Here is a 7230-nt window from a genome sequence, read left to right as displayed (position 1 = left end):
GTGTTATTTCAACTCACAACTGTTCGGGACAGAGTTAGATGTTAAAGCCTCTGTGATGACTGCTTCGGAGTTTTTCCTGGGTACTCAAAGGGAACTCTGCTGTATCAGACACCTGCTGGGACCCCTTCACTGTGTACAGAAGGAATCAGGCATCACAGCAAAGGGCCCCTGAGCAGAGAGGCTTGAACCAGGTGACAGGAACATGCACGATGAGTCAGAGAGGATTCACTAAGCCAGGAAGATAACGTAAGAGGAAACACAGCTGGGTGTCCTAGTGCTTATTGCCTAAAACATAGTGCCAAGATAGTTTAGGGATTTATCAAACAGCCATTAAAGGACAAAAGGCAAAACTTGGCTTCACTGCGAAGCAGAAGCATGAGCATCATTCATTTTTAAAGGATGAGCAGGGATTAGTAGAGTCAAGCTTTGACACACAGGAACAAGACATTCAAAGAGCACAAAGTTACAGAGAAGCAGGTTGTTTGCTGTTGCAGACTGAGACCAAGCCTGAAACCACAAACCACTGAAGATGCAAATTTAAGAGGAGGCAAATCAAACACAAAACTATTTGGCCACAAAGATAAAGCAGCTCATTACCTGGAGTTACCGCAATTCTTTGGGGTTTGAACAAGGATAAATTTGGGATAATAAAGTTGCAGCTATTGATGAGTGGTCTCTGTGAGGAGAATTCTACTCTGAAAGGAGACACTAGAAACCAAGAAAGCTCAAGAAGCTGCAGTATAGAATCTAAAAGGAAGTATACAGAAGGTGGAAGTAGGGACTTGTACACTGGGAGGAACACATACAAACTCACTGTCTGGGGATGCAGAGGTGGGATTAGGAAAGCCAAAGCCTGCCTGGAGCTGAATCTGGCAAGGGATGGCAACAGCAACAAGAAGGACTTCTAAGTACATAAACAGCAAAAGGAAGACGAGGGAAAATGCCCACTGCTGAATGGGGCAGGGACCCTGGTGATGACACAGGATACAGAAAAGACTGAGATACTGAATACCTTCTTCACCTCAGTCTTTGCTAGCAAAATCCTGGCCCCAGAGATCAGGGGGAAAGTCTAGTGCAAGGAAGACTTACCCTTGATGGAAGAAGATCAAGTCAGGGAATACTTGATGTACAAATCAGATGTACATAAACCCCTGAGCCCTGATGGCATGGACCCACAAGCGCTGCTAGAGCTGGCTGATGTCATTGAGAGGCCAGTCTTGACCTTGTTTGAAAGATTATGGTGATCAGGAGAGGTTCCTGAGGAATGGAGGAAAGCAACTGTCACTCCTGTCTTCAAAAACAATAAGAAAGATTCAGTGAACTACAAGACAATCAGCCTCACCTCAATTCCTGGGAAGGTGATGGAGCAGCTACTCCTAGAATAAATTTCCAGGCACGTGAAGGACATAAAGGTGATCCAGAGTAGTCAGCACAGATTCACAAAGGGGAAGTCATCTTTGACCAACCTGATAGCCTTCTACAATGAAATAACTGTCTTGGTGAACAAGGGGAGAGCAGTGGATATTGTCTACCTTGACTTCAGTAAGGCTTTCATTGCTGTCTCCCATAAGATTCTCATAGAGAAGCTGATGAAATTATGGGTGAGATGAACAGACAGTGAGGTGGATTGAAAACTAGCTGAATGGCGAAGTTCAGAGAATGATCAGTGACACAAAATCTAGTTGGAGGCCAGCAACTAGCCTTGTACCCCAGAGGTCAATACAGGGTCCAATACTGTTCAACATCTTCACTAATGATCTGGATGGTGGGGCAGAGTGTACCCTCAGCAAGCTTGCTGAGGATACAAAAGTAGGAGGAGTGGCTGATGCACCAGAGGGTAATGCTGCCATCCAGAGGGACCTCGACAGGCTGGAGAAATGAGCTGACAGGAACCTCATGAAATTCAGCAAAGGGAAGTACAAAGTCCTGCACCTAGGGAGGAGGAACAACCCCATCCACTGGTACATGCTGGGACCTGACAGCCTGGAAAGCAGCTTTGCCCAGAAGGAACTGGGAGTCCAGGCTGGCAGCAGGTTGAATGTGAGCCAGCAATGTGCCCCTGCCACAAAGGTGGCCAACAGTATTCAGGGCTGCATTAGGAGGAGGATTTCCAGCAGGCCAAGGGAGGTGATCCTTCCTCTCTACTCAGCACCGGTGAGGCCAAATCTGGAGTCCTGGGTCCAGGTCTGGGCTCTCCAGTACAACACAGATATGGAGCTACCGGAGAGAGTCCAGCAAAGGGCCACAAAGATGGTGAAGGGACTAGAGCATTTCTCATATGAGGAAAGGTTGGAAGAGCTGGGAATGTTTAACCTGGAGAAGAGAAGGCTTGAGGTGGGATGGGATGGGATGGGGGGTGGGGAATCTCATCAATGTGTACAAATGTCTGAAGGGAGGGTGTAAAGAAGACCGAGCCAGGCCCTTTCCAGTCGTGTCTGGTGACAGAACAAGAGGCAATGGGCACAAACTGAAACACAGGAGACTCCATCTGAACATAAGGAGAAATTTTTTTACCATGAGGGTGACCAAGCACTGGCACAGGTTGCCAAGAGAGGTCGTGGATTCTCCATTCTTGGAAACAGTCAAAAGATGTCTGTACATGATCCTGGGCAACCTGCTCTATGTGACCTTGTTTGAGGAGACGGGTTGGACAAGATGCCTTCCAGAAGCCCCTCCCAATCCAAACAATTCTGTGATTCATCAATGCCATGCAAAAAAATTGCCTAATGACAGCTTGCAGGTAGTATTTTTGCCTATGTGCATGAGCACGGTCTGTTTTGTTTTATTTTGGGGGAGAAGAAAATAATCTGTTGGTAGTTCATACTTGATTGATGAATCCTTGTAATTTCAAAATCTTTTTCTGGAGTTCTGTTCAGATAATCTTGTGATAAATGTTGGGTGAGTAATAACCCTGAAATTTAAGAATCTGTTTTTATATTCCTCTTCATTTAAGTTAGGAAAGGGATGGCTAAATGAAAGGTTCAATGAATAGAATAGAACAGAACAGAACAGAATATTTCAGTTGGAAGGGACCTACAACGATCATCTAGTCCAACTGCCTGACCACTTCAGGGCTGACCAAAAGTTAAAGCATATTATTAAGGGCATTGTCCAAATGCCTCTTCAACAATGACAGGCACGGAGCATTGACCAGCTCTCTAGGAAGCCTGTTCCAGTTTGTGGAAACAACCAGTTCCAGGCCTGTTTGATCACCTTCTTGGTAAAGAAATGCTTCCTGACGTCCAGTCTAAACCTTCCCTGAGGCAGCTTTGAACCGTTCCCAGGCACCCTGCCCCTGGATCCCAGGGAGAAGAGATCAGCACCTCCTTCTCCACGTCCCCTCCTCAGGAAGCTGTGGAGAGCAATGAGCTCGCCCCTCAGCCTCCTTCAAACTAGACAAACCCAGCATCCTCAGCCACTCCCCATAGGACATTCCTTCCAGCCCCGTCACCAGCTTCGTTGCCCTCCTCTGGGTGCATTCAAGTACCTTAACATCCTTCTTAAATGGTGGGGCCCAGAATTACACAAAACACTCAAGGTGAGGCTGCACCGATTATAAATACAGTGGAATAGTCACCTCTCCTGACTGGCTGGTTATGCTGTGTTTGATGCACCCCAGGATGCGGTTCACCCTCTTGGCTGCCAGGGCACACTGCTGACTCCTGTTGAGCCTGCTGCCAACCAGCACCCCCAGATCCTGTTCTGCAGGATCCCTTTCTCCAGCCACTTGTCTCCCAATCTATACTTGTGCCCCGTGTTACTCTGTCCAAGGTGCAGAATCCAGCATTTGGACTTGTTAAATTTCGTGCCATTGAAGATTGCCCAATGCTCCAACCTATCTAGATCCCGCTGCAAGGCCTCTTGTCCCTCAAGAGAGTCAACAGCACCTAACAGTTTGGTATCACCAGCAAATTTGTTAATGGTGCATTCCACTCCTGCATCCAGATGAATGGAATAGGAAATGAGTAAGGGACCTACCCTAATCAGGGGGTTATTTTCATGTTAATTTCAGTTTAGTTTATGTTAACTTTCCAACCATGGGTAAGGTTAGCTTGATGCAACACTGCACCAGTGGAGTTGTCTGGCTTTTGGTCAGCTTAGTACAGGCACACAAGTATTTGCCCGGGGTAATTTGCACAGCAGCTCTCTGCAGTAATGGGAACACAGTGGCAACAGTAGGGAATATTACACAGATGCTCTTCTTTATTCCCAAGGTAACCTGTGCGCCTCCCTTGTCCCCACACAAAATTTATCACTCCTCCTCTTGACTTGCCAATAGAGTATGTTTCCTGGCTTATAGGCAGGGTGAGAAACAAAGTCCATCCCGTGTAATTCATTGCAGAGGCTCTTGACTTTATGGACCCACAAGTGCAGGATTACATGCTCTTGTTTTCTGGATGAGATTTCTCAGGCAGAACAGCAGCACTTCCAGGCCCCAGGCAGCCTCCTGGGAGCAACCTGCCTTTCAGCTTGGTACTGATGAATCACAATAGCCTATGCTCGAACTGCTGAAAATGCCTTTTTGTACAGAGAATTTCCCCCCGTTGCCAAAATAAATTCTCTTTTCATTTTTTATAGAAAGAACTATTTAGAACAAGCCAATAAAATAGAACAATAAATGTGAAAGTCACTACAACATTCAGATTTAAATAAATAAATAAAGCACTCAATTGATTTGCTGCACCTGAAATCAATCCTGAAATCCCAGAGTTCCCATTTTGAGACTTCATCATTTAAAGCACATATTTTTCTATAATGCTTCGGAAGCTGCATATGACAGCTTGGAAGAGAAATAGCCTGATTCTGATGCAGTGCCAAACGGGAGTATTAATGAGTGTGGTGGGTACTGTGATTGGCGCAGATGTTTAAGGTGGAAAAAGAAATAATTTGTCGAAGCACATGGTTTTGCTTTCTCAACCCAATGTCTTACTGCACAGTGCAGTAAGTCAGTGAGTGTGACTGTGTGGCATGTGCAGAACTTTCCTGCTCTAGCTTTTAACCTCCTTCCAAATCAATGGTTCTTGTAGAACTACAGCCCTGATCTGATTTACAAGTGGTATCTCTTTAAAAAAAAAAGAGATATTAGAACACAGTGCTGTATACACCTGAATTCAAAGTTTTCTTGCCCAAAAGGAAGTAGAGGAAACAGAAGTAAATAATGACAAAGTCAGCAACTGTAGCATGGACAGAGGCCAAAATAGAACCTGAATGTTGAGCTAAACTACCCAAGGCACACAAAGGGTATGTCAGTGTGGCTCAAGGCAGCAATATACAGCAGTTCTTGAACCAACTCTGGCAAATGAACTATGCTTCAGAAAGGTGTGCAGGTGTATTGGCAGTATCCTCATCTAGCACTGCATGTATTGATACTTCTCATATCCGCACTAGCTACCTAGGCTACCACAGAGGTCCACGCTGCCTTCTCCCATGCAGAAGTATAACAGGGGACCAGAGGTCTCCATGCAAGGCCAGCTACACAGCTGCCACTTTCCTGTTTGCAGGTTCAACCAGTAGCAAAGCTGAGCACGTATCACAGAGACGCACACAGACGCACACAGACACACACAGAAACACACACGACGTGGACACAACCAGCTGCATAGACTGCCATAGACAAGGCACTGCTTTCTACAGCACCCATATATAGGACTGACTTAAAATATAATTGCAGGCAGCTAAGTCCCTTCCTCCTCTTCGGTCAGGATTGATGGTCACTATTGAAAGCACACACCCTCCATTCTCTAGAGTCACAAGCACATGCACATTCATGGGTCCCCTGAAGTATCAACTTCATATATGCACAAACCCCCCCACATCACGTTTGGGAAAGATACAAGCCCTGTCCTGCATCCCGCCCCCACTGGCAGCCAGCACCAGGCACATGGGCTGTGACCTGCCTCTCCAGCTGCAAGAGCTGAGCCCCTCACTTGCCTCACTTACAGCAGTCCCCCCTGTAGCTGTTTTTTTTTTCCTGCAGCAGTGGCTGTTGGCCAAGACTCTCACACACTGCTGGTTGAGGGATGCACCTGCACCCCTGTCTGACTCCAGTTGCTGTCACCAAATCCACTCACATCCATCCCCGAGTAGCTGGCACTTAGTTTTTGCGGCACTCACATGTGGGATAGAGAGTGAGCTCACAGAGAGAAATAATTAAGAAAGGATTTAATGAGAAGATAGAACATACTGCGATGGTCGGGTGCAGGGCTCGGTCAGATAAATGTACTGACCATCTGGGCTTTACACACAACTGGTCCCTTTTATTCCCCTTTCTGTCTATTCCCCCCCTTTTACTTATCATCCCATTTTGACAAGGTCCTTGATTAGGTAATCTTACTGAAATAAGCATTATCACACTCCACGTACTCTTATAAATTAGTGTAACTCACCAGGTTTGGTTCTTGTCATTAGCTCTGTTTTAGTTTGGCTGTCAGGTTTGTACCTCTGTACGCTTTGCTTCCCACCTTTTCCTGATCTTTCCACTTCACAAGGTGCTTGAACAGATAATCCTAAAGGAGCAGACGCTCTCTCCTTTCACATAACCTTACAGCTGGCACAGGCAAGGGCCCTCTTACCTCATTCAGTCACATTGAAATGGCATTAGAATACTGGATTAACACTGGAAACACTAACTAGGCAAGTTTCACTTTTTTTCTGGTCTCTATCTTGCCATTGGTTCTCTCTTGGGTTTCAGTGGCCCACGGGTGCCCTTTCCATCATGTGCAGAAGAGCAGTCCTGGTTAACGGGGGAGGTCCCAGACGACTGGAGGCTTGCCAATGTGACACCTATCTACAAGAAGGGCCGGAAGGAGGATCCGGGGAACTACAGGCCTGTCAGCCTGACCTTGGTGCCGGGGAAGATTATGGAGCAGTTCATCTTGAGGGCACTCACAAGGCATATGAGGGACAACCAGGGCATCAGGCCCAACCAGCACGGGTTCATGAGAGGCAGGCCCTGCTTGACCAACCTGATCTCCTTCTATGACCAGGTGACCCGCCTAGTGGATGAGGGAAAGGCTGTGGATGTGGTCTACCTGGACTTCAGTAAGGCCTTTGACACTGTCTCCCACAGCATTCTCCTGGAGAAGCTGGCGGCTCACGGCTTAGACAGGTAAACTCTGCGCTGGGTAAAAAACTGGCTGGACGGCCAAGCCCAGAGAGTTGTGGTGAATGGAGTTCAATCCAGTTGGTGGCCGGTCACGAGCGGTGTTCCCCAGGGCTCAGTATTGGGGC

At 46.9% G+C, this 7230-nt stretch overlaps 1 pseudogene; it reads left to right on the top strand.

The window, feature by feature from the left end:
- The first annotated feature begins 665 nt into the window (after window positions 1–665).
- The window catches only part of LOC103914906, a 7995-nt pseudogene continuing 1430 nt past the window's right edge, over window positions 666–7230 (top strand).

The sequence above is a fragment of the Pygoscelis adeliae genome, unplaced genomic scaffold, assembly GCF_000699105.1.
Source record: "Pygoscelis adeliae isolate BGI_AS28 unplaced genomic scaffold, ASM69910v1 Scaffold43, whole genome shotgun sequence".
Taxonomy (NCBI): Eukaryota; Metazoa; Chordata; class Aves; order Sphenisciformes; family Spheniscidae; genus Pygoscelis; species Pygoscelis adeliae.
Note: the sequence above shows the minus strand (reverse complement) of the source record. Positions and strands in the feature narration are given on the sequence as shown.